Source organism: Cervus canadensis, chromosome 26 (assembly GCF_019320065.1).
Source record: "Cervus canadensis isolate Bull #8, Minnesota chromosome 26, ASM1932006v1, whole genome shotgun sequence".
Taxonomy (NCBI): Eukaryota; Metazoa; Chordata; class Mammalia; order Artiodactyla; family Cervidae; genus Cervus; species Cervus canadensis.
This window is the reverse complement of record NC_057411.1, coordinates 36,593,143-36,618,076: the sequence shown is the minus strand read 5'-3', so window position 1 is coordinate 36,618,076 and position 24,934 is coordinate 36,593,143. Positions and strand designations below refer to the sequence as shown.

The 24,934-nt window shown below is 39.7% G+C and overlaps 1 protein-coding gene across 1 annotated transcript in view; it reads right to left on the bottom strand.

Moving 5' to 3' along the window:
• The window catches only part of ARHGAP24 (Rho GTPase activating protein 24), a 539,270-nt gene extending 533,637 nt beyond the window's left edge, over window positions 1-5,633 (bottom strand). The window contains exon 1 of the mRNA XM_043448566.1: window positions 5,233-5,633. The gene's annotated coding sequence lies outside the window, so the exon portion shown is untranslated. The remainder of the gene's footprint in view (window positions 1-5,232) is intronic.
• Between the last annotated feature and the right edge of the window lie 19,301 nt (window positions 5,634-24,934).

Here is a 24,934-nt window from a genome sequence, read left to right as displayed (position 1 = left end):
TATATTTAAAAAATAAATAAAACTCCCATGGAGTGCTTGGTACATAGGAGGTACTTAATTAGTTAGCATGATTATTATTACGAGTCTGTGTGACTTAAAGAGGCAGAAAAACTCAGGACAAAATGAGAGTTATTTGTCCTCCACGGGAAATTTGAAAAATTACTCTCTTTAACTGAAAACTCAATTTGATGGGCAGAATACAGCCCTAATTACAGATTTTAATTATGATTTTTACTTCAATCTATTGATAGATCTTACTTGTAAGAAAAAGAAATATGCTTCTCAGAGATATTCCTGAGGGCACTCTTCTATACAATTACAATATGCACATCGAAAAGAACTCACATGCTTGCTCTAAAGTATTTGCTTTCAAAATTCCTCACACATGATTTTCTTTCTAAGGTTTTCAAGAAATGTAGTATTTTGGGCAAGGCCATTTTATCTATCAGGGAGTATAAAAACAGTACTTACAATGATTCAAGAAACCAAAAAAATAATCTGGAAAAATTATTGGCTCTGAAATACTAAACTGAAGCTACAAAATAAAATTTTATACATATTTAACTACATGTCTACCAAAAAAGTGGTGCTTCCCAGGTTGCACAGTGGTCAAGAATTCATCTGCCAATGCAGGGGACACAGGAGATGCAGGATTTATCCCTGGGTCAGGAAGATCCCCTGGAGAAGGAAATGGCAACCCACTCCAGTATTCTTGCCTGGAAAATCCCGTGGACAGAGGGGAATGAGGGGCTACAGTCCATGGGGTCTCAAAAGAGTCAGACACAACTTAGCCGACTAAACAACAACATACTAAAAAAAGCTTAAAATGGAGGTAATTTGGCCTATTTCCATAATGCATTTAAGCTAACTTTTAACTGTTAAAAGGTATGGATATTTTAAGATCATTAAAGTAGGCTAAAAGGATGCAAACCACATTATTAGAAAACCTCAACTAAGGTATAACTGTGCATCAAATTTAATGCTGAGTTCTTGGATGACAAACTAAAATGAGAAACATGGTGATTTTTAGCCTCTGTTCTTCTAAGAAAGGAAACAACACCAGCTAATCAGAAGAGACACATTTTCTAAAGCTGTAAAAGCAAAGATGGACTTGTAGAGATCTTTACATAAGGGATATTGAAATACATAACAAAAAGCACCAAGATGTTTTCCATGGAGCCCATCTCTTTTCAACTGACTCCCTGTAGAAAGTAAAAAGTATTTATTAAAGCATAGTGAATGAAGACAACATAATAAAAAGGAGTTGTAACATGATTGGGAAGGGTAAATTTTCAATTTGATAAAAATAGAGAGCATGGAAGATTTAGAAAGTTGAGTAGACTATTACTTCTAAATATCAATGGTTGATTGTCCAGTCTCCTCAGAGATACTATATAAAGAGCAACTTGAACTATATATGGTCCCTGGACAGTGCCTGAAACACAAGTATTATGCATTCTTTATTGAAAAATTATCCACGTGTTAAACAGCAAGTATGCAAGTGACAAAAGTATCACAGTTCTGAAAATAAAATAAACCCATTTGTATTTTGGCTCAAAGCACATACACTCCCCCCGCTTCTACATGTTAGGCAGCATAAATAATTGTAGACAAATTTTTTTCAGGAAGGAACTTTGAGCATAAATGATCAAAGGAGATGGAAATAAAACCAATATAATTTTAAAAATCAGCAAAAGGAAGGAAGGTGCCTTTCTGAATTTCCTCCTCTCCATCCACCTTCACATTCTACTTTAATTAAATTTGATTCCCTCAAGCACTAGCACTCAAGATAATTATTAAATAGCCCAAATTAGTACTTCTATTTTGTTTTATTAATTAAGATTATTACCCAGTCCACAGGCAACAGGATCTCCAATTCAACTCCATTATTAGTCCTCACAGCTAAATCCAGGACCTCCCACTGGGATACAGCAGATTAGAGATTTTACAGTATAATATAAAAAATAATTGTGGGAGATGTTTATTTATTCTAACGGTTTCTACTCTCTTTAAACTCAAGAGTATTTTGTAGTTTCAAAGAGGGGAAAAAAAATGGTTCCACTCTAGATTTTGTTTTGTTTTGCTTTTACTTTAGAATACAATAGTAAAAGCACAATATTTCATCTATTATAGAAATAAAATAGGCTTGTGTGGGCCAGTCTGGAAAGTGAACTATATTTGGTAGCATCATTACCTTTAGAAAATGAACTCTGAGTCCACATAGACATTTTTTCAAATGAACTTTGGGGAAATAACTACCTGCATAAATTGGAGTCCACCACTGCTTTCTTCATTCATGACTTCCTTGCTCATTTACTAAGGAAACATTAATAGATGTCTACTCTGCTTCATACTCTGTTCTAGGAGCTAGATACAGGTATTCTCACCACCAACAATACACCCATTAAGGAACTCACTGTAGCTGGTTGGGGGGGTGGGGTACATAAAAATTATTAAAATAATCATTCACGGTATGTTTAAGACATTACGGAAGCAGATGAGATGAAATGATTAACTCCTCCTGCACGGAATTGGGCAAGTCTTCCAAGGGAAGATCCACTTGAAGTGGACCACTGATAATCAAGAGGGGCTTTCCAGGCAGAGGACATTTCAGGAGAATGAAATCCAGAAGCAAGAAATAAGAAGTATTAAGAGTGAGGGCCCCTGGTGTAGGAAGACACAGCAAAAAATGAGGGGCTTTGAAGAGCTTTTAGCTCCTGTACTAAGGCACTTAGAGCTGCGATTATAGGTCTCTGGGGTCTATCAAAGGTTTTAGAACAAGGGGCTTACACAATTAGATCTGCACTTTATAAACATTAATTGTGGCAATGCCACCGTAGAATGGAGATACATGGCAGAAAGAAGGAAACAGCATTGCATAAGCTCAATTCGTGGGAAAAGAACCCTTCAACATGGGCCATAAAAGAAACCTCAGGAGAACAACCACAGGTAATAAAGATAGTCCTACAGCAGGGCAACATGAGGAACAAGGACCAGAAGCATGGCCAGGACTTTGCAGCAGCGCTATGCACTTTCAGCCCTGAGAAACCAATCAGGACACTAACAGAACCAGAAAGAAAACACTTCAGTGGGCCAGTAGGTCACAGCCAAACTATGCAGGGCACTGTTGGTAAACAACAAACGAGGCTTTGACCAAGACAGCAAAATAAACAGACTCAAGCTACTCATTACCACCTGCTGCACATTCCTAGCCCTTCCTGCCCCACCCCGCCCCCACTTCCCTTAACCCTCTCCCTTCACCCTGGAGAGTCCAAGATCACACAGTCAATAAAACCTCGACAATGAGAACCCTCTGAGTTTTGACCACTACTCTCCCGAGCACAACCTGAAAGGATTTCACTGGGAATTACAGTCCAGAACACTTTCCACTTTTACACTGAAGTTTCCACTCTTGTCTGAAAGGGTGCATCGCTTTGTTCCTCGCTGACTTCGTTTTTTCATGAGAACACAGTTCTCCCCCCGCTTATTATCAAATCTGTATTTTCATTCAAATTCACTGTATATACAGCCGACAAGAACATAACTGAGAAACCATTCTCCTCTCAAACCCAAGCCCCTGTGATTAAGTAATAAAACCAAATAACACAGTTGAAAGCCAAGGACAAGACTGAGTTTCAGCAGGCTTTCCCATGTAGAAAGGACCACAGATTCTCCTTCTTTTTATCACTCTAGCTGTGTATTCCTTACACAAACCTCAAACTAAAGTCCAGATCTGAACAAGTTTTCCCCTTACTCCCACTTAAAGGTCTTCCACCAAGAAGACACCCTCTCTGAAGGGTAAGAGGATTTTATTTATCTTAAGGTTTTGTCAATATCTCCGTCCTCCAAGATGTCTAAGGGGAATACTCTGACAACTCAGTAATGGCTCTAAAGAGAACAGATTTCTCCACTTACTACCTGAAGGTCAGGCACCCAGGGAAGACAAAAAGGGGAATTGTATTATCGGACTTTCTCAGAGGTTGAAATATCCCCAGAGAAGAGGAAGTATTAAGAAATTTAAAAGGGAGAGTGAGGTCTTTATAAGTCTAATATGAGCTTTATATTTGTTTTCTGTCTTTTTCTAATATATTAACTGTGTGTGTTTTACATTTTATGATGCCCAGCCTAATACCAACACCCATTCTTGCCCTTAATGGTTGGTTTGGAGGTCTAATTAGAAGCAGGAGACAGACTGTTTGTATTTAATCTGTCTGTCCATCTTCTTCTCAGTAATTGAGTAAAGCTCTTAACTCTACTTGTAAATATTCCTGGGTTTCAATTAATTAGTCTGACATAATAGACACAGCAACACATACTATTTTACTTATGGATAGCAGACACTTTGCAAATTTTATATTCCAAATACGCATGATTTATTTACTTCCTCATTTTAGAAAGAGATGAGATAATAACGTCCTGCTAGGTTTACCAAAAAAGAGTAAGCTACGAAGGAAACAGAAATATCTTGGAAATGATATTTTAAATGAATTAATATATGCATGGAGTACAAGGCAGTCTGGGCTCCCTATTACTAGCTGGTATTGAAAACCTAACATCTCTAAGGAATTCAGAGTAATATTATCTACCGTTCTATTTGAGGACTTGTACAAGAAACGCAGTCTGAAGTATTTTTTTTAATGAGAACATATTACATATCTCTAGCCCCAAAAGAGGTCGAAAAGTTTCCTTTTAAAAAATCTAAACAGATTCTTTTGAGTGGCTGAAAACTCACCCAAGATTCCCAAAGGCTTTGTTTACAATGAGAATATTTACTATTAAAACATACCTCTGAATGCCTGTTATCTGGAAAACTCTCGTGATATAAGACACTAATGGAGAGGAGCAGCGGAGAAGGGGGCGGATAGATAGTGAGGGAAGTAAACTGCGGAGTCTTTATTCCTTCCTTCTATTTTTAAGCCTAGATACGCGTACTATCAGCTTGCGCTGTTTTCATCCTTTTAAAAATAATAAGAAAGGACCATTGTTCCCCATCATCTACACGCACGCGTACGCGCGCGCGCACACACACACACACACACACACACGCACGCACACACTGCACCAGCCGGGATTCCTGCGGTCCCTCCTCGCCCCCTGCAGCCCCCACCCGGGTCGCCCGCAGCTGTGCCCGCAGCCCCCCCGCCCCGGGCGCAGGCGAGGCCAAGTCCCAGCCCCCCGAAGTCACCCCGGAGCACATCACCTCCCCCCTACGCCCCAAACCCGGTCACCTACCCTGCTCAGAGCGCACGACAGAAGGGGGACGGCGACTGCTCCGAAGAAAAAGACCCCCCAGGACAAGCCGGAAAAAAAAAATTAAAACGGGGAGGGCAGTCTCCTTACTTCCCACAACAAGGGGAAGTATTGCGCCCCGTGCACTGGGTAGCTCCGCAGGCGCGGTTTCGGAGGAAATGCGCGGCGGCAGAAGGAGCTGCGGCTGGGGTAGAAAGTTGGGGGTGCTTCCCCCCAGCCGCCCGCGCCTCGATCCGCTCCGGTCCCCGCCGCAGTCTTGACAGCTCCCCCGGCCTTCGAGACCCTCCAAAAGCCCGGCAGCCGGTTTCCACCCGGAGCTGGGCTGAGTTGCCACATGCACTTGAGAGATCCTAGCAGTTGCGCACAGAAGAGTCCCAGAAGTTAGAAAGAGTGATTGTGTGTCAATGTGTAAATATACAGTACAACTGAGCGGGGCCAACCCTCAGACGCAGCCCGCGGTTTCAGATTTCATTCGGCAACTGGCAGCTTCACGACGGGGGAGGCAGGAGGAGCCCGGTACTCGCCCAGCGCCTCTCTGCTGGGTTATCTTAGAGCCGGGGGGACACGGGGGGTCCCCGGACCCGCGACGGCCAAACAGAGCCCTGCCTCCGTACCCCGAGGCTGGCTTGACCCGTTTATTTCATTCATGTCACAGACGCACGTTGGTGTGAATCTGGGGCTGTGGGTGCAGAGAAGGGATGCCGAATACATATCCCTTTGCTCGTTAGAAGCTCAGCATGTCTTTGGCCAAACCCCACAAGGTTTTACTTGCTTCTGTCAGCTCTCTATATAAAATCTTATTTCTCCAATCAGAATTACCTGGGTCATTAAACCTGTATTCCTAGGAATGTTTATTTAGATGAATACTCTCTAGTTAGATCTTTAGAGAAATTCAAAGCATAATTACTTCCTTATCATGGTTTAAGAGCTCTCAAAATTACACAGTATAAAAGAAAGAGGATGGAGTAGTAAAACATTTTGCTGATGCAGTCCCCTCTCCTCCCACCACCAAAAAAAAAACAAAACAAAACAATTTCAGATCTAGATATTATGGTACTGATTACCTGGAATGCCAACTCAACTATTCAAAAAAAAAAAAAAAAACTTTATAAAGATGTCTGCTTTAGAGTATTTAAAAACCATCACTATGGGTCTCCAGTGATATGGAAGAGCACACATTTAAATTTAGAAACACCAAAAATAAAAGTCTGTGTGGACACATGTGTTGTTGTTTTTTTTTCTTTTACCCTTCTTTTTCTGGTTTCTTGTAGTCTTTCTTTCTGGTGATCTGTCTCATCCTGGCTTGATGTCCCACTAGAAAATTGATTTTCTGGTGGAAGAATTCTCAACCATCTAATTAAGCTCTGCAGGGAAAAAATTCTTTGTATATTTCTTTTTTAAAATGTGTGTGGAATTCCTAACCAGAAGCAGTGTAACTTATTTTCTAATTGGGAGGAATAAATGACCTTCACATGGCTTAACATATTCTACCTGCAGCCTGGCAGGTACATGCCAATGGGCAGTTTTAGATAAAAGCTGGAAAATAATGACATTAACCAAAATGAAATCTGCACACACTTAAGGGTCCCAAGAGCCTCAGGAAGATGCGTCAATGATTCAAGATTCTGACATTTAGAAAAGACAAGGAAGCTATCATGTTGGTAACCTAATTCAGGATATAACAACTATTACCACAAGCAACTTAGAATCAAGACAATACAAAATTGAACTCAATATGATTACTGGGTAGTCACTAATCCAAAAGGTTAAGACATGCCTCTGTGATACACCCGTGTATCTAAGATCTTTGCTTTCACATCTCCTGACCTCTGTCTCCACCCCTTCCAGTTCAGTCACTCAGTTATGTCCGACGCTTTGCAAACCCATGGACTGCAGCACACCAGGCTTTCCTGTCCATTACCAACTCCCATAGCTTGCTCGAACTCATGTCCATTGAGTCAGTGATGCTAGCCAACCATCTCATTCTCCATTGTCCCCTTTTCCTCCTGCCTTCAATTGTTCCCAGCATCAGGGTCTTTTCCAATGAGTCAGTTCTTTGCACCAGATGGCCAAAGTATTGGAGTTTCAGCTTCAACATTCTTTCCAGTGAATATTCAGGACTGATCTCCTTTAGGATGGACTGGTTGGATCTTCTTGCAGTCCAAGGGACTCTCAAGAGTCTTCAATACCACAGTTCAAAAGCATCAATTCTTCAGTGCTCAGCTTTCTTTATGGTACAAATCTCACATCCATACATGACTACTGGAAAAATCATAGCTTTGACTAGATGGACTTTTGTTGGCAAAGTAATGTCTCTGCTTTTTAATATGCTGTCTAGGTTGGTCATAGCTTTTTTTACAAGAAGCAAGCATCTTTTAATTTCATGGCTACAGTCACCATCTGCAGTGATTTTGGAGCCTAAGAAATCTCTCTGTTTCCATTGTTTCTGCATCTATTTGCCACGAAGTGATAGGATCGGATGCCATGATCTTAGTTTTTTGAATGTTGAGTCTTAAGCAAGCGTTTTCACTCTCCTCTTTCACTTTCATCAAAAGGCTCTTCAGTTCCTCTTTGCTTTCCGCCATAAGGGTGGTGTCATCTTCATATCTGAGGTTATTGATATTTCTCCCGGCAATCTTGATTCCAGCTTGTGCTTCATCCAATCTGGCATTTTGCATGATATACTCTGCATATAAGTTAAATAAGCAGGGTGACAAATATAGCCTTGACGTACTTCTTTCGCAACTGGAACCAGTCCGTTGTTCCATGTCCAATTCTAACTGTTGCTTCTTAACCTGCATTCAGATTTCTCAAGAGGCAGGTCAGGTGGTCTGGTAATCCCCCTTCCACCTGACATCATTTCACTGATGTGTATGATGTATGTGATTATCTTATACTAGACACTGCAACTGAAAAATGGGAAGATTGTCACTTGAGGATTAAGCAGCAGGGAAGGTATATCTACCAAAATCCTGTATTCCCCTCTCACTTCTCTGCAGAAAGAAAAGTGCTTCTATATTTGTTTTCTAGAAGCTCCTTAGGGATTTAGCAAAGATCTTTATTACCAATCATATAAACCAAACTAGAAAATGCTTTGTTGTCCACAGGACTCAAGTATGTTGTTGTTGCTCTTCAGTTGCTCAGTCATGTCCAATTCTTTGCAACCCCATGGTCTGCAGCATGCCAGGCTTCCCTGTCCTTCACCATCTCCTGGAGTTTGCTCAGACTCATGTCCATTGAGTCGGTAATGCCATCCAACCATCTCATCCTCTGTCACCCCCTTCTCCTCCTGCCATCTTACTTTTCTCTCATTTGTGGATTAATTGAGACTAGAAGACATCTCTCATGCAGATTTTAGCAACTTTAAGGGAGAAATAAATTTGCAAAGAGTAGACTTCAAAGGTTCTAACCAGGGGAGGATGCCAATGTGATAGATACAGACTTCAGGGGGTGTGGTGTCTGTCATTCAATTCCCAATGTCTCTAGTGAGAACTTGCCCTAGGTATCACTTAAAGCTGGATTTTGCCAGTCAACTCAATTCAGAGTTAAAGGCATTTCTTTTTCAGACCAACTCTACAAACCCCACAAATGCTTCAAGGGTAAAAGCTAAGTTTCCAGGATTCTAAGTCATATCCTCAGAAGGAGTATAAAAGGTATGCAAGGTTTGAGAAGTTTTACAAGGAGATTTACAAGGGGGATGTGTGATACTTTTAAGACCACAGGGAGCTCAGGAATCTAGAAAAGAAATAGAAGGAAACAGAGGAGGAGAAATGGGTGGAGGAGGAGAGGGAGGAAGAGGAGAGAAAGCAGATAATGGCCTTATTATACTTGATCAAGTTGTTTGGATATCAGTATTGCCAGACTCCAGGACAGAAAAATATCCATAGACAAAGCCCCCTAGACACTGTTTCTGTCTTGTCACTTAGGTTAAAATTTAATTGGAGAAACCTTAGGAAGAATTTGTACAATCACTTTAATATTTCAAGTATGTGAAATAAAACAAGTATGGATTCAAAATGTGTTTTAATGCACTTTACTATTTAAAAATTGTAAGGTTTTCCATAAGATTCCTTGCCAGATTCTTTGAAGATCTTAGAGTAATGTATTGTCATGTTACCCACTGTCCATTAATATCAGATACTGGGACTCTTTAATTATGTTTTCTTTGGGGAAAACATAAATTCCTAAGAGGGCAAAAAACACAGTAACAAAACTGAATAGTCAAGAATTGCCAAAATCCTAACATTTCCTTCGGGTTCTCACCAACAATGCAGAATTTGTGTGGGTCCTGGAGTATGCCAAGATCTGATTGCAGAATTGAGATAGAAGGCTGTGCTGGCGCAAGTCTCTTTCAAACCATCAGTGTTCAGGTTTTCTTTATATTTCCTAGGGGAAGTTTTTTTCTTTTTTTGGGGGGGGGTGAAATCCAGTTTTTTTTGAGTCTGTATCTATCACATTGGCATCCTCCCCTGGTTAGGGGAGTCTCCTCTTTGCAAATTTATTTCTCCTTTAAAGTTGTTAGAATCTGCATGAGAGATGTCTTATAGTCCCAATTAACCTACAAATGAGAGAAAAGTAAGATGGCAGGAGGAGAAGGGGTTGTCTTAGCTAAATTAGAGAAAGATTAAGGGAGTTTTGTGCCAACCCTCATCCCAACACTTTGGATCACATGATCTAGGAAAAGGTGTAGCACTACTATAATAAATGTTGGGGCCAAAAATATCCAACCAAATCCCCAAGAGGAAGGAGAGAAAGTGCAAAACAGAGACAGGCACCTATGATGGTGAAGTCCTTCCTGCCCCTATAATTTCATCATGGGTCTGCTTTCAGTCAAGGGCCTTCAAAGTGAAGCGACAAGCATGCAATACGCCTATGGAGAACCTGAATGGACTATAGTATCAACCATTACTATAAACTTTTATCTAATGGATTTATTTTTGGTTACAGCCAATATCACACTCCATTGTGCCCGATGTGTTAGTCACTGAGTTGTATCCAACTCTTTGCAACCCCATGAACTGTACCCTGCCAGGCTCCTCTGTCCATGGCATTCTTCAGGCAAGAATATTGGAGTGGGTAGCCATTCCCTTCTCCAGGGAATCTTCCCAACCCAGGGAACAAACCCAGGTCTCCCGCATTGTAGGCAGATTCTTTACCATCTGAGCCACTAGGAAAGCCCTAGGTCTTCAAATTAGATGGTACACACACACAAAAATAATCCATGATTACGTTCATTTTTTAAATTGTGTTCTTTTTTTTGTCTAATTACAAAATTAATATATGTTCAACTCAGAAAATTGGGCACCTGCAAAGAAGCATAAAAGAAGAAATAAAAAATTGCCATGATCTCACCACACAGACAGAAAGTATTATTAACATTTTGAGTATATCTAAATGTGTATTCGCCTCTGTGTGCATGCATGTGTGTGTGTGTTAAATAATGATTTGGTTCACATTATCAACCAAAGCAAGACTGTCTTTGCATGGGCTGCAGATGGAAACCTCAGTTTCCAAATAAAATGGTTTTATTTTATTCTGTTTAGAGTCAGACTCTGGAATTTACTGGATTATGTTAAAGAACCAAACTCTCCCCTCCAAGATAGGCAGATTCCCTCCAGTGAGTTCCCAGAAAAATTCCCTGCTTTATGCTTTCACATTCTTTCAGTGGCCATTTCTAAATCTCTCCCTTACTAGGATTTCCTTGTCCTTGTTGACTCAAAATTTCTCTAAGATAGTCTTTATGTTCCTGTCCTTCACATCCCAGCTCTTCTTTCTCTTCCTGAGTATAAGTATGCATGCATGCACCCCCAAACACACCCACCATATACATTCACATGCATGTGCACACCCACAGAGTGAAACATTTCCCCAGACGTGAAACTTTCCACTTGCAGACTCAGCTCTTAAAATTAAAAACTAACATGAAACTTAAAATATTTCAAAATCTAATTCCATCTGAGTAATACCAAGATGGGCATAGTTTCAATATACATACCTTTTTGTAGATTTCAAGCTCATTCTCATGTTGGAATCTTCTCATTAAGTCTGTGTTCGTTCAAAAATTAAACACTGCCATTGAAATAAAACCATCTGCTCCTCAGAATTATTTACTTGTAGGCTACCTAAATTATGTGTGACTTATAAGTGATTTCCATTTTTAAGCAGATAGAAAGTAAGTGATAAGTAGGTTCTTTACATGTGTTTAATTCCAGTGTCATATATTCTAAGCCTTATCATTTGTCTAGAATACCCTCATTTCATCCTATTTTCATCATATTCCAAGCTCTTTCAATAATGGATGTACTTTTTGCCTACTTTTCCATTTTTACTTCCTCGGAATTGCTTGCTTTATCTAGTTTCAGATAATTTGAAATTAAAAAAAAAAAAAAAACTTTGCCTCATTATGGATTCTTGTCCCAGTGATAGGAAATATACAGTCTAGATTCAAAGTTGAGCTGTTAAAACTGCTAATGGCTTTGGATATTAGGCACAACTGATCCCATTCTTGAATAAATATTATTTCTCTGGTTTGGGCTGTTAACTAGAGACTTGGAGGTTGACATTAAGTAACTTAAAACCAGTGAGGTTTAATAAAACAAATGTTTTCTCATTACAGACTGCAGACATAATCATCAATTTTTTAAACCATCCTGCTTGAAAACTAAATAAGAAAGTTTCAATGAATCAAAATAATTCATTCAAACACATTACTAATGATAATAATAATAATGATGATTATAATTGTAAAGTAATAAGAGTATTCCTTAGAGTTTTTAAAGTGTCTTCCTATACGTGATGTCTTTTCATTGCAGCAGCCCTATGAAAAATCTGTTATTGCTTACTCTTTACACAAGAAAGATCAGAGAGAAGCACTGTATACACCTTGTTCAGGATCGTAATAAGCTAATGAAGGGTGGAGATAAGACCTGAATTCAGGCCATTTGAGTACAAACTGTGGATTCTTTTCATTCAGGTGTCAGCAGCAGCATCTCCCTATACAAAAGACAGCACAATTCCCCTTTCACATGTCACTTATACTGGTCAAGTGCTTGACAATAATTGTATCATTACATTCGTCTATGAGAAGGGAAATCTATCATTCTCCTGCAGACGAATTTTAAGTCCTACTTTAGGTATTAATATTAGTGTCCTTTCTTCCCAAGCCTTTTATTCACGTTTCCAAAAAAATGATAAAATTAGCTATTCGCCCTCTTTCTCTCTTGGCTCACCATTTGCTGGAGGTGTTGATGAACAGTGAATTGGCTACAAAACAGGCAGAAATATCAAGAAGAACAGCAGGCAATTTAGATAATTCACCAACTTGAAAATTACTTCCTAAGAAACAATTATTGGCTTTAAGATCTTGAAGTAAAACTGAGAAAAATTTGAAATTAGAAGTCTGCTTAAGACATAGAAAAGATAGATGTCGATTACATAAAGAACAGAGATGGAGATAACTAGTTCTTCAATATTTGAAAAATTACCAAGCATAAACTTCCTTTGGAAATCAACAAAAATAATGCAATTTTTGAAAGATTTTCAAAGTAATATTCCATAGTAGTAAGCAAAGGGCAGTTCAAGATGTGGGCTATCAAGTAGACAAAACAAAACACCAAACACACACACACACACACACGCAAAAAAAAACAAAACAAAACAAAACAAATAGGACTGAAAAATTATTATCCTCTCCTTTTGTTTTCTCAAATTTCTCAATTTCTTTCAAAGTTTAGAAATGCTAGCAAGCAAGCTTTTTGCAGGCTTGCTTTGCAAAAGTGGAGAGGTTGGGCTGGGAGTAAGGAAAGAACTGTAAGGGTAAGGGTTGAGGCTGAGGAGATCGTGTGGTGAAGCTTCTAAATGCCAAGCAGTCTGTCTGTCCTAGATGACTTCAATGGATGACACTCTGTCTGATATGTTTTACTCAAGAAATGACAGACCAATGAAAGAGGCTTCTATATGGCTCTTGTTGGGAAAATGTCCAATGAGAAAGGAACAAAAGCACCAAGACTTCAGCCCAAGACCAATGCATTTTCAAGGAAGAAAGGTGCTTATAGATGGGACATCAGATGAGCCATTCTCTTAAACCTGGGGAAAGTGATTCCAAGTTCTTCAAGAAAGAAGTTTTCAAAACAAATAAACACTAGTCAGAAAATGAGAGCACCAATTGCGGAGCCCAATAAAATAATTTTAAGATCCACTTAGAGAAAGCCTCTCCTGTCTGGGCAGGGAAGGTGCTCAGCCTCTGTGAAAGTATCAGCAGCAACTACAAGATCAGACCCGGCTGTGCCTTCAAGGTCCAACACTGAAGCAGATTCAGCCACCAGGAAAGGGAGTGGACAGCAGAACTGAGATCTACAGCAGAGAAATATCAATAACTCCCAAAGAGAGGCCCTCACAGGACCTACCCTGTGAGGGGTAGGTGGGAGGGCCAGAAGGATGACGATTTCCATTGATCGTGCTGGCTAGAGACTCAGAGCCGAAGTCTAAAGCTTAGACTTCAGTCATGTAAACATTCACTGTCAATGTAAATTTTTACCCATGTTCCTGCCTAAGTCCCTTTAAATGTTGTGGATACTCAAGTTCTAACACAAGGAAATAGAAATTCAGTGTAGTTATGTCCAATATTGGAAATTTTATGAAAAAAAGTAATATTGGGAGAATGAGAAATCCACAAACGTAGATATTAACAGTTGCTCTGTACATGGGTGCTTTCTTTATACAGTTGAAAGCATTAACAGTTAAGTCGCTCAGTCGTGTCCAACTCTTTGCAACCCCATGGACCGCAGCACTCTAGGCTTCCCTGTCCATCACCAACTCCCAGAACTTGCTCAAACTCATGTCCATCGAGTCGGTAATGCCATCCAATCATCTCATCCTCTGTCATCCCCTTCTCCTCCTGCCTTCAATCTTTCCCAGCATCAGGGTCTTTTCAAATGACTCAGCTCTTCGCATCAGGTGGCCAAAGTATTGTTGTTTCAGCTTCAACATCAGTCCTTCCAGTGAGTATTCAGGACTGATTTCCTTTAGGATGGACTGGTTGGATCTTGCAGTCCAGTGGACTCTCAAAAGTCTTCTCCAACACCACAGTTCAAAAGCATCAATTCTTTGGCATTCAGCTTTCTTTTTGGTCCAACTCTCACATCCATACATGACCACTGGAAAAACCATAGCTTTGATTAGACAGACCTTTATTGCAAAGTAATGTCTCTGTTTTTTTTAATATGCTGTCTAGTTTGGTCATAGCTTCCAAGGAGCAAGTGTCTTTTAATTTGATGGCCGTAGTCACCATCTACAGTGATTTTGGAGTCCCCCAAAATAAAGCTTCTCACTGTTTCCATTGTTTCCCCATCTACTTGAAAGCATTAAACTCTTCCCAAATGTGAGACCTGGGCAGAATACAAAGTCAATTAAGACTTTATCTGTGCCTTCATGAAGTTCATGTACAATCACTGAGAAGGAGTGAACCTAAAAGTTTAAATTTTTCCTTTTCCTTGAAGTTCATGCAGAAATGATGCTACAATACATTTATTCTTGGCTCAGCTCAAGCCTCAGAAAGTTGCTGGCATCATCTTCAGAGGCAAACAAAAGGCTTATTCTTCATATGATGTTACACCATTATTTTAGACAGATGCTAGCCTTCACTTTAACTGGTATATAAAGACGTCTTGACGTACTTTATACTTTTTCTCATTTGTTCTCTAAATTCTCAATGCATTGCTGTATAGACCAGATGACGTTGAATGTATTTAATGTGAAAACTGTCCAGGTACTTACCAGTGGGTTTTTCTTAACATGCATTACGCTATGCATGGATAGACAATAATAGAAAAAGGACTCACTATTTATAAACAAATAACAGAAATTTAGTGATAATATCAAGTCCTTGGAAATCAGTTTACAAACATTAAAATAGTTTCTGAATTGAACATTCCATGAGGAAAGCATAAAGTAACAACAAATTCCACTTATCTTAACCATTAGCTTTAACTGCTTATCAAATTTTGGCAACCCACTCCAGTATTCTTGCCTGGGAAATCCCATGGACAGAGGACCCTGATGGGCTACAGTCCTTGGGATTGTAAAGGTCCAACATGACTAAGCACACCTACACACACACACACACACACACACTACATTTGGCTTGAAATTTCCCATACTTATCTAACCCAAACTTGACAAAATTTAGATAAATGTAATCTGTAGGTTAAAAGTTGCCTTTTTTTCTCCTGTGTCTGCTTTTCTTTTAGAGGATCATTGTTAAAATGTCTATTTCATTAGGCCTGTTATAAAATTAATATTATAAAGCAAACATTTAAGTTTAAGCTATCTGCCATGTGGAAAATGACTCATTAATTTCTCATAATGTGCTTCATTGGGTTTTAAGAATAGAATCAAATGGTTATCTAAAATAATCATATATATTTCACACAAAGATTATATTAATTTAAAATTTTTGAGACTAAGGATTTATGTTATTTCAATGAAAGGAAGATTATAGCAATGTTGATCTTTCATTTTATTAATGAAAAAGTTAACTTTAGAACTAAAATGCTTGTCTAAATGTAGGCTTTTCTGCACATAGCTCCTTTTAATATTCAGATGTTATTTTGCAAGGAAAATCATTTCTAAACATGAAGTCCAGTAGGCCAAAAATTCAGTACTCTTATGCACATAAGGGACTCTTTCTGCTGCCTTCTGATGTCTTTGTCTATGTTTCTTGTCAAGATTCCTGGGAGAAATATCAATAACCTCAGATGTGCAGATGACATGACCCTTGTGACAGAAAGCGAAGAAGAACTAACTAAAGAGCCTCTTGATGAAAGTGAAAGAGGAGACTGAAAAAGTTGGCCTAAAACTCAACATTCAGAAAACTAAGATCATGGCATCCAGTCCCATCACTTCATGGCAAATAGACAGAGAAACAATGGAAACAGAGAGAGACTTTATTTTTTGGAGCTCCAAAATCACTGCAGATGGTGACTGCAGCCAGGAAAGTAAAAGATGCTTGCTCCTTGGAAGAAAAGCTATGACTAACCTACATAGCATATTAAAAAGCGGAGACATTACTTTGTCAAGAAAGGTCCATCTAGTCAAAGCTATGGTGTTTCCAGTAGTCATATATGGATGTTAGAATTGGACTATAAAGAAAACTGAGCACTGAAGAATTGATGTTTTTGAACTGTGGTGTTGGAGAAGACTCTTGAGAGTCCCTTGGACAGCAAGGGGATCCAACCAGTCCATCCTAAAGGAGATCAGTCCTGATTATTCACTGGAAGGAATGATGTTGAAGCTGAAACTCCAATACTTTGGCCATCTGGTGCAAAGAACTGACTCATTGGAAAAGACCCTGATGCGGGGAAAGATTGAAGGCAGGAGGAGAAGGGGATGACAGAGGATGAGATGATTGGATGGCATCACCGACTCGATGGACATGAGTTTGAGCAAGTTTTGGGAGTTGGTAATGGACAGGGAAGCCTGGCAAGCTGCAGACCATGGAGTTGCAACGAGTTGGACACAACTGAAAGACTGATCTGAACTGAACTGAATGAACATAAGGTATTACTTGACCCATGTTGACTTTGTAATCACTATTTCTGTTTCTGAAATACTATATAATTTTGTATAGTAAATGTAGATAGACATATTAATAATAAAAATTTTGTATTTGCACTTTATTGAGATAAGATTAATGACCTTGTGATTGCATTTTTATTTAATAGCTGCAGGAATACCCCTTGAAAATAGCCATTTCTGGGAAGAAGCCACTATGCTCAAATGTAAGCTAATAGTCCAAGAACACACAGCTTTGTAAAAACCTAGGACAGCATGACAAATTTATGTGATTAATAATAATAATTAATATAGTAAAACAACTAATGAACTTTAATAAGTCAATCTATAGATATTTATCAGTAATCTGTGTGGGCTTTGAACAGGCATGAAACTTTAATTGGAAAAGTGAAGTATTTACTTAAAAGCCTGAAATAAGGTTATAAATTACCTACACTGAGTGATGTTTGCTAGTATCATTGGTCATTCTTGAACACAATAAAGTTGAGATTTATTTACTTGTCTAAATAGCCTTTTAAGTATTCATGACATAAAGTCTCAATATTTAAAGATTAGGGATGAAGAGTAAGTATCCAGCTTCATTCTTCATTTAGTTTATATTTTCTTCCAAATAGAAATTTAAAAAAAATAGAACTTTGTGATAAGTTAAAGGCAAAACATTCTTGTAGAAAGAGAAGGCAGATGACAGATGTGTTGATATCTACATAGTAACCCACTCTCCTTTTTCCTAACCTCCTGTTCAGATTGACATCCCAAGAAGTTGCAGAAACATGGGAGCCTATCTCATTTCACTCCAGATTTCCAATATCAATGGCCTTATCCTGGGGTAGAGAAAGAAAAGGAAGGACAAAAATATAGCAACTTTGTCTGAAAACTAAAATATCATAGGCTCCAACAAAATCTCACTAATACTTTCACTATGTATGTAGAAGTTGTGACTAACAAAATGCAAATTGCTGCTGAAATCATAAAACTTTGTGTCATGATGTCTTTTGTTTTGTCTTGTTTTTTTGTTTTTTGTTTTTTTTCATTTATTTTTATTAGTTGGAGGCTAATTACTTCACAACATTGCAGTGGGTTTTGTCATACATTGACATGTATCAGCCATGGAGTTACATGTATTCCCCATCCCGATCCCCCCTCCCACCTCCCTCTCCACCCGATTCCTCTGGGTCTTCCCAGGGCACCAGGCCCGAGCACTTGTCTCATGCATGATGTCTTTTATTAATCAATAGGATTCTAAAAATACAACCACTTATATATAAGGAGACTTTTAAATGTTTTCATGTTCATAGAGTCCCCAGTTGTTGGAAAAAGACTGGGGACTCTCACCTTAGAATGTACCCTCATTTTTAGTGTCACCATTGTCCTTAAAAAGCCTCTTGATGAAAGTGAAAGAGGAGAGTGAAAAAGTTGGCTTAAAACTCAACATTCAGAAAACTAAGATCATGGCATCTGCTCCCATCACTTCATGGGAAATAGATGGGGAAAGAGTGGAAACAGTGTCAGACTTTATTTTTGGGGGGCTCCAAAATCACTGCAGATGGTGATTGTAGCCATGAAATTAAAAGACGCTTACTCCTTGGAAGGAAAGTTATGACCAACCTAGATAGCATATTAAAAAGCAGAGACATTACTTTGCCAACAATGGTCTGTCTAGTCAAGGCTATGGTTTTTCCAGTGGTCATGTATGGATGTGAGAGTTGGACTGTGAGGAAAGCTGAGCGCTGAAGAATTGATGCTTTTGAACTGTGGTGTTGTAGAAGACTCTTGAGAGTCCCTTAGACTGCAAGGAGATCCAACCAGTCCATCCTAAAGGAGATCAGTCCTGGGTGTTCATTGGAAGGACTGATGCTGAAGCTGAAACTCCAATACTTTGGCCACCTCATGCGAAGAGTTGACTCATTGGAAAAGACCCTGATGCTGGGAGGGATTGGGGGCAGGAGAAGGGGATGACAGAGGATGAGATGGCTGGATGGCATCACCGACTTGATGGGCATGAGTTTGGGTCAACTCCGGGAGTTGGTGATGGACAGGGAGGCCTGGCCTGCTGCGATTCATGGGATCGCAAAGAGTCAGACACGACTGAGCAACTGAACTGAACTGAACTGAACTGATTGTTCTTTGGAAGAATTGTGCAGAGAGACATAACACACATGGATGGTAACTACTCTTCTCAAATAGCACACACAGCATTAATTCATAACACAATCCATTGCAGAGCATGTTTAGAGTCCACAGTCTAAATTTCCTGCTACTACAGTTTTACCAACAGGGACATGAAAGAAATGTGCATAATAGATTTCTTATGAAAATTATTGAGCTGGTTTCAAAATAACTTAATTATTATTGCTGCCTTTAATGGAACTCATTAAAATGGCTGTCACGAGTCTATCGAGATGGTTCCACTATAATTCAGTTTTAATTAACTTGATCATTATTTTTAACTATGCTAATAAACAAGCTATGCTACAATCTCATCTTAACCTTGGATCTTTCAGCACAGAATTTAGAGATTTAAACCCTTTTCTTTCTTTCTGTTTTAAATCGCTATAGTGATACTGAACAAATTACATTATTAAAATTGACTGCTTCCTGTTATCATCAATTAGTCTTTCATTAGCAACCTTCAATATATTTATGTTCCAAGAATATTTCAACTGATCTCCTGCCTGGCCTCCACTAGCTTTATATTACAGGACACAAGGGCTCTGACATGAACAGTGCATATATCAATGCTTGTCATATAAGGACAAAATTTCAAACATTTTATAATATATCATGGACCTGTCATGCATTTGAGGTAGTTTGGAGATAATGAGCATTGTTTAAAAATGAAAGTGCTCGAATCTCACAGTTCAATATACAATGCCACCTGTGTGTGTGTGTGTTCAGTCATTAGGTCATGTCTGACTCTGCAATCCCACAGACTGCAGCACACCTGACTCCCTTATCCTTCACTGTCTCCTGGAGTTTGCTCAAATTCATGTCCATTGAATCAGTCACCCTATCTAACCATCTCATTCTCTGCCACCCCCTTCTCCTTTTGCCATCAATCTTTCTCAGCATCAGGTGTGTCTTTTCCAAGGAGTCAGCTCTTCACATTAGGTGGACAAAGTATTAGAGCTTCACCTTGACTACTATTAATAATATGATTCTATGAGATTGTCACCCTTCTTATTTAACTTATATGCAGAATACATCATGAGAAACACTGGGCTGGATGAAGCACAAGCTGGAATCAAGATTGCTGGGAGAAATATCAGTAACCTCAGATAGGCAGATGACACCACCCTTATGAAAGTGAAGAAGAACTAAAGAGCGTCTTGATGAAAGCGAAAGAGGAGAGTGAAGAAGTTGGCTTAAAGCTCAACCTTCAGAAAAAAAAGATCATGGCATCTGGTCCCATCACTTCATGGCAAATAGACGGGCAAACAGTGGAAACAGTGTCAGACTTTATTTTTTTGTGCTCCCAAATCACTGTATATGGTGACTGCAGCCATGAAATTAAAAAACATCTTCTCCTTGGTAGAAAAGTTATGACCAAACTAGACAGCATATTCAAAAGCAGACACATGGTAGAAGGTGAGGGTGGGATGTTTTGAGAGAACAACATCGAAACATGTATATTATCAAGGGTGAAACAGATCACCAGCCCAGGTTGGATGCATGAGACAAGTGCTCAGGACTGGTGCACTGGGAAGACCCAGAGGGATGGGGTGGGGAGGGAGGTGGGAGGAGGGGATCAGGATGGGGAATACATGTAAATCTATGGCTGATTCATGTCAATGTATGGCAAAAACCACTACAATACTGTAAAGTAATTAGCCTCCAACTAATAAAAATAAATGGAAAAAATAAATTAAAAAAATAAAAAGCAGACACATTACTTTGCCAACAAAGGTCCATCTAGTCAAAGCTATGGTTTTTCCAGTGGTCATGTATGGATGTGGGAGGTGAACTATAAAGAAAGCTGACTGCCGAAGAATTGATGCTTTTGAACTGTGGTGTTGAAGACTCTTGAGAGGTCCATGGACTGCAAAGAGATCAAACCAGTCAACCCTAAAGGACTTCAGTCCTGAATATTCACTGGAAGGACTGATACTGAAGCTGAAACTCCAATACACTGGCCTCCTGATGCAGAGAACTGACTCATTTGAAAAGACTCTGATGCTGGGAAAGATTGAAGGCAGAAGAAGGGGACGACAGAGGATGAGACGGTTGGATGGTATCACTGACTCAATGGACATGAATTTGAGTAAGCTCCGGGAGTTGGTGATGGACAGGGAGGCCCGGCATAGTGCAGTCCATGGGGTTGCAGAGTCAGACACGACTGAGTGACTGAACTGAACTGATGAGATCGGGAAAACTACACAAATCTTCGCAGGTGCTTTAATCAATGGAATTGTAAAGGGTGGAGCCAAGAGGCTGTAATAAGATACTGCAAAAATGTCATCCATTTAAGTGACTTTCTAGAAACTCCAAACAGGAAGTCGACCCACTTACTCTATAAGAACCATGGATTTTCCCTGAAGATCCTTATTTTTTGTTAATTTTGGCTTCAGTTTCTTCAATAGTCTTTTCCTCACTTGCTGGCTGACCTCCTGCCACTATATATAACCACCATATATGACCTCCTGCCACTATACACACACACACATATATATATAATGCTCTAGTAACAGATACAAGTCTTGTTTGGTCCTTATTAATTGGCATTCTTCTCACCAGAGATTTCCTGGTGAGATATCAGCTCCTGTCCCCTTGCCCATTCATCCCACAGGTGTGTGTTCTCCAGCTGGGAGTTATTAGCGTCATGATGGTACTTCACAGAACATAAAACATGGATATAAAATGAATTATTGCATGTGAACCAAAAAGCACAGTGCCTGACACAGCTAACAAACAAGGGCTCTAGAATTCCTACCAGTCAGACTTGGTCATCTTCCATCAAGTCTCTGCTATCTTTACCCACAGCAAACACCCATTAATGAGCACTCATCCCCCCAGTGCTCTCTGAAACCTTGACCTTACAGAACTTAAGACTTAAGATGTGACATTACAGAACCAAGGTGGCCACTCCATTCAATAGGAGCGTTTGTGGTAAATGCTGGGAAAGACAAAGATTTCAGACACAAAAGTCAGGAAGATGTTCTCTAGAAAGCTGACAAGTTGAGTCAATTAACACATATCTAATCTGAAACAAACAAACAAACAAACATGATGTTATCCAGCTTTCCAATTAGCTGTCTAGCCAAATTGCTAACTGAATTTCCCATCCTATCCTTGGAATTCCTTTACTTTCTTTTTTAAATGTTTTCTCTATCACTTATCTCTGTTTTACATGCAACCAAACTAATCTAGAGCAGGTTATAGAGCCAGGCAAAGGATTGCTGACGACAAACAGGAAACAAGATGGCAGTCCTGTCTCCTTCTCCTTTTTGAGCCTCTCTCAGAGACTTCCCACTCTCACAATAAACTGCCCACTCTGACTTCTGAGGTGGAATGTCTAGGATGGCTTTCTTTATAAAAACTGATTCTGTCTTCTCTCTTAAATGAAGATAAGTCTTAATTCAGCCTGTTATGTACCTAAATCCTAGTGTGAGCCATGGTTGTGGACACAATCCCAACCCAATAGTCTAACTTCAGAGGTGGGTCTGACTGATGTAGAAGTAGAACACAGGTTCTTCCCTGAGAGTCAGAGTGAGAGGAGCAGAACTAGATCTGAAAAGGTGATTTTTTCCAGCCAGTTTTCCATTTTTGCTAAAAAACCAAACCACAAACTTATCTACTAACTTCAGAGACAAAGGATAAAGACCAAAGTTACAGAGACTTTGCTGTGTCACAGTCCACAGGGAAGAAGAGCAATCTTTGCTGAAAGGAGAGGCTATTTGTGGTTACAAAGAAAAAGCAAAGATCAACAGAGAGCAGGAAAACAAGGTAGGACGCGAGCCCAAAATGCAGCAGGATCCTGGGTGATGTTGACTCAGCCCTGGGTTGCTTCTCTGGCCAGCTCACAGCTGGAAGAGCCCTCAGTTCAACTACTTAGTAGTCAGAGGGCTAGGATGACTGGAAGCAAGCTAACCTGGGGCCCTCTTACAGCTGCAGGTAATATATCCCTATTAACTTTGATTGAACTTATGGTACCTTTTCATATAACTATTTTTCATGTGGTAGATAGGTCCTAGAGCATTTCTGTTAGATGGAATTGTATTTATATGATGAGATACTACCTTTGATACTACTAACCAATGCATTTTTATTTCTAGGATTCCCTTTTCCTCTGTGCCTTCAATCTATCAGTTCACTTGTTTCAGGCAAAGGACAGCAAAGGGAAATTGATGAAAAACAGCAGCAACCAAAAATATATATATAGATACAGATACATAGATATATAGGTATAGGTTAAATGGGAAGGAAATCTAAGGAAGAGAGGATATATGTATAGGTGTGGGTAATTCACTTTGCCGTAGAGCAGAAACTAACACAGCATTGTAAAGCAACTATACTCTTAAAAAAAAAAGTCTATGGCTTAGGCCAGGGCTTAGGCTTCAACTGGCATAGGACTGGTTCAGTTCAGTTCAGTTCACTCGCTCAGTCGTGTCCGACTCTCTGTGACCCCATGGACCACACCACGCCAGGCCTCCCTGTCCATCACCAACTCCCGGAGTTTTATGACTAGGCAATAGACTTGGTGAGAATACCTTGTGATTTAGAGACAGCTTCGTCCCTGGTGGCTCAGCTGGTAAAGAATTTGCTTACGGTGCAGGAGACCTGGGTTTGATCCCTGGGTTGGGATGATGCCCTGGAGAAGGGAAAGGCTACCCACTCCAGTATTCTGGCCTGGAGTGTTCCAGGGAATATATAGTCCATGGAGTTGCAAAGAGTCAGACATGACTGTGGGACTTTCACTCTTAACTCTAGTCTAAAGAAGTTCTTGAAGTGGAGAAATAGAGCAGGTGAAGGAGATGTGTTAAGAGGGTGAGAGACAAAAGAATGAGACATAGAGCAACACAAGACTTGGGCAGAGACATGCATCTGAGACTTCCGAGCATGCACCTGAGTGATCATGCCCACTGCTTCCATCCAGGAGTTGTGTGGCAAGTGAGGCCATAGAGGGTCCAGCGTCCACCCCAGTAAACAAAGGATATCATGCATGCAGAGAAGCTGTGCTAAGCTCTCCCTTAGATAGCCCATCAGCCCCTATCCTTCCAACAGAAAAACTGACCACCTGTATAAGAGTTTGCTTCGTTCCTGTATTGCTTATATTACTTTCCAGATAGGCAACCTCTTTTCAACCCTAAACTTGTCAACAGGCAACAGGGGCCACACTAGAAGGTAATAGTGTCCTGGAAAATTGAAGAGGAGTGCCCTCCCAAACTCACACAACAGGTAAAGTCAGACAGTGTGCTTATGCTAAGTTTTATTTTCATTCTAAGAGTTTCTGCTTTGCTCTAGGATACTGAAGGGTATAAGCAAGCAATGAGATGGATGAAACCGGAGCCCATTATACAGACTGAAGTAAGCCAGAAAGATAAAGAACATTACAGTATACTAACACATATATATGGAATTTAGAAAGATGGTAATGATAACCTTATATGCAAAACAGAAAAAGAGACACAGATGTACAGAACAGAGTTTTGGACTCTGTGGGAGAAGGCGAGGGTGGGATGTTTAGAGAGATCAGCATTGAAACATATATATTATCTAGGGTGAAACAGATCACCAGCCCAGGTTGGATGCATGAGACAAGTGCTCGGGCCTGGTGCACTGGGAAGACCCAGAGGGATCAGGTAGAGAGGGAGGTGGGAGTGGGGGATTGGGATGGGGAATACATGTAAGTCCATGACTGATTCATGTCAATGTATGACAAAACCCACTACAATATTGTAAAGTAATTAGCCTCCAACTAGTAAAATTAAATGAAAAAAAAAAAAAAAAGAAATCAGCATGGTCAAATTTGTTTACAGAGCAGCAGCCAGGTAAAGAACGGAATCTCTGCTGAGAGAGGATGTGGGTTACTAACATTTATTGTTAGGAAGGAAACATTTCAGTCTAACAATTTTTGTAGACCTTTTATGTATATTGTCTCACTTGATTCTTTAACCAA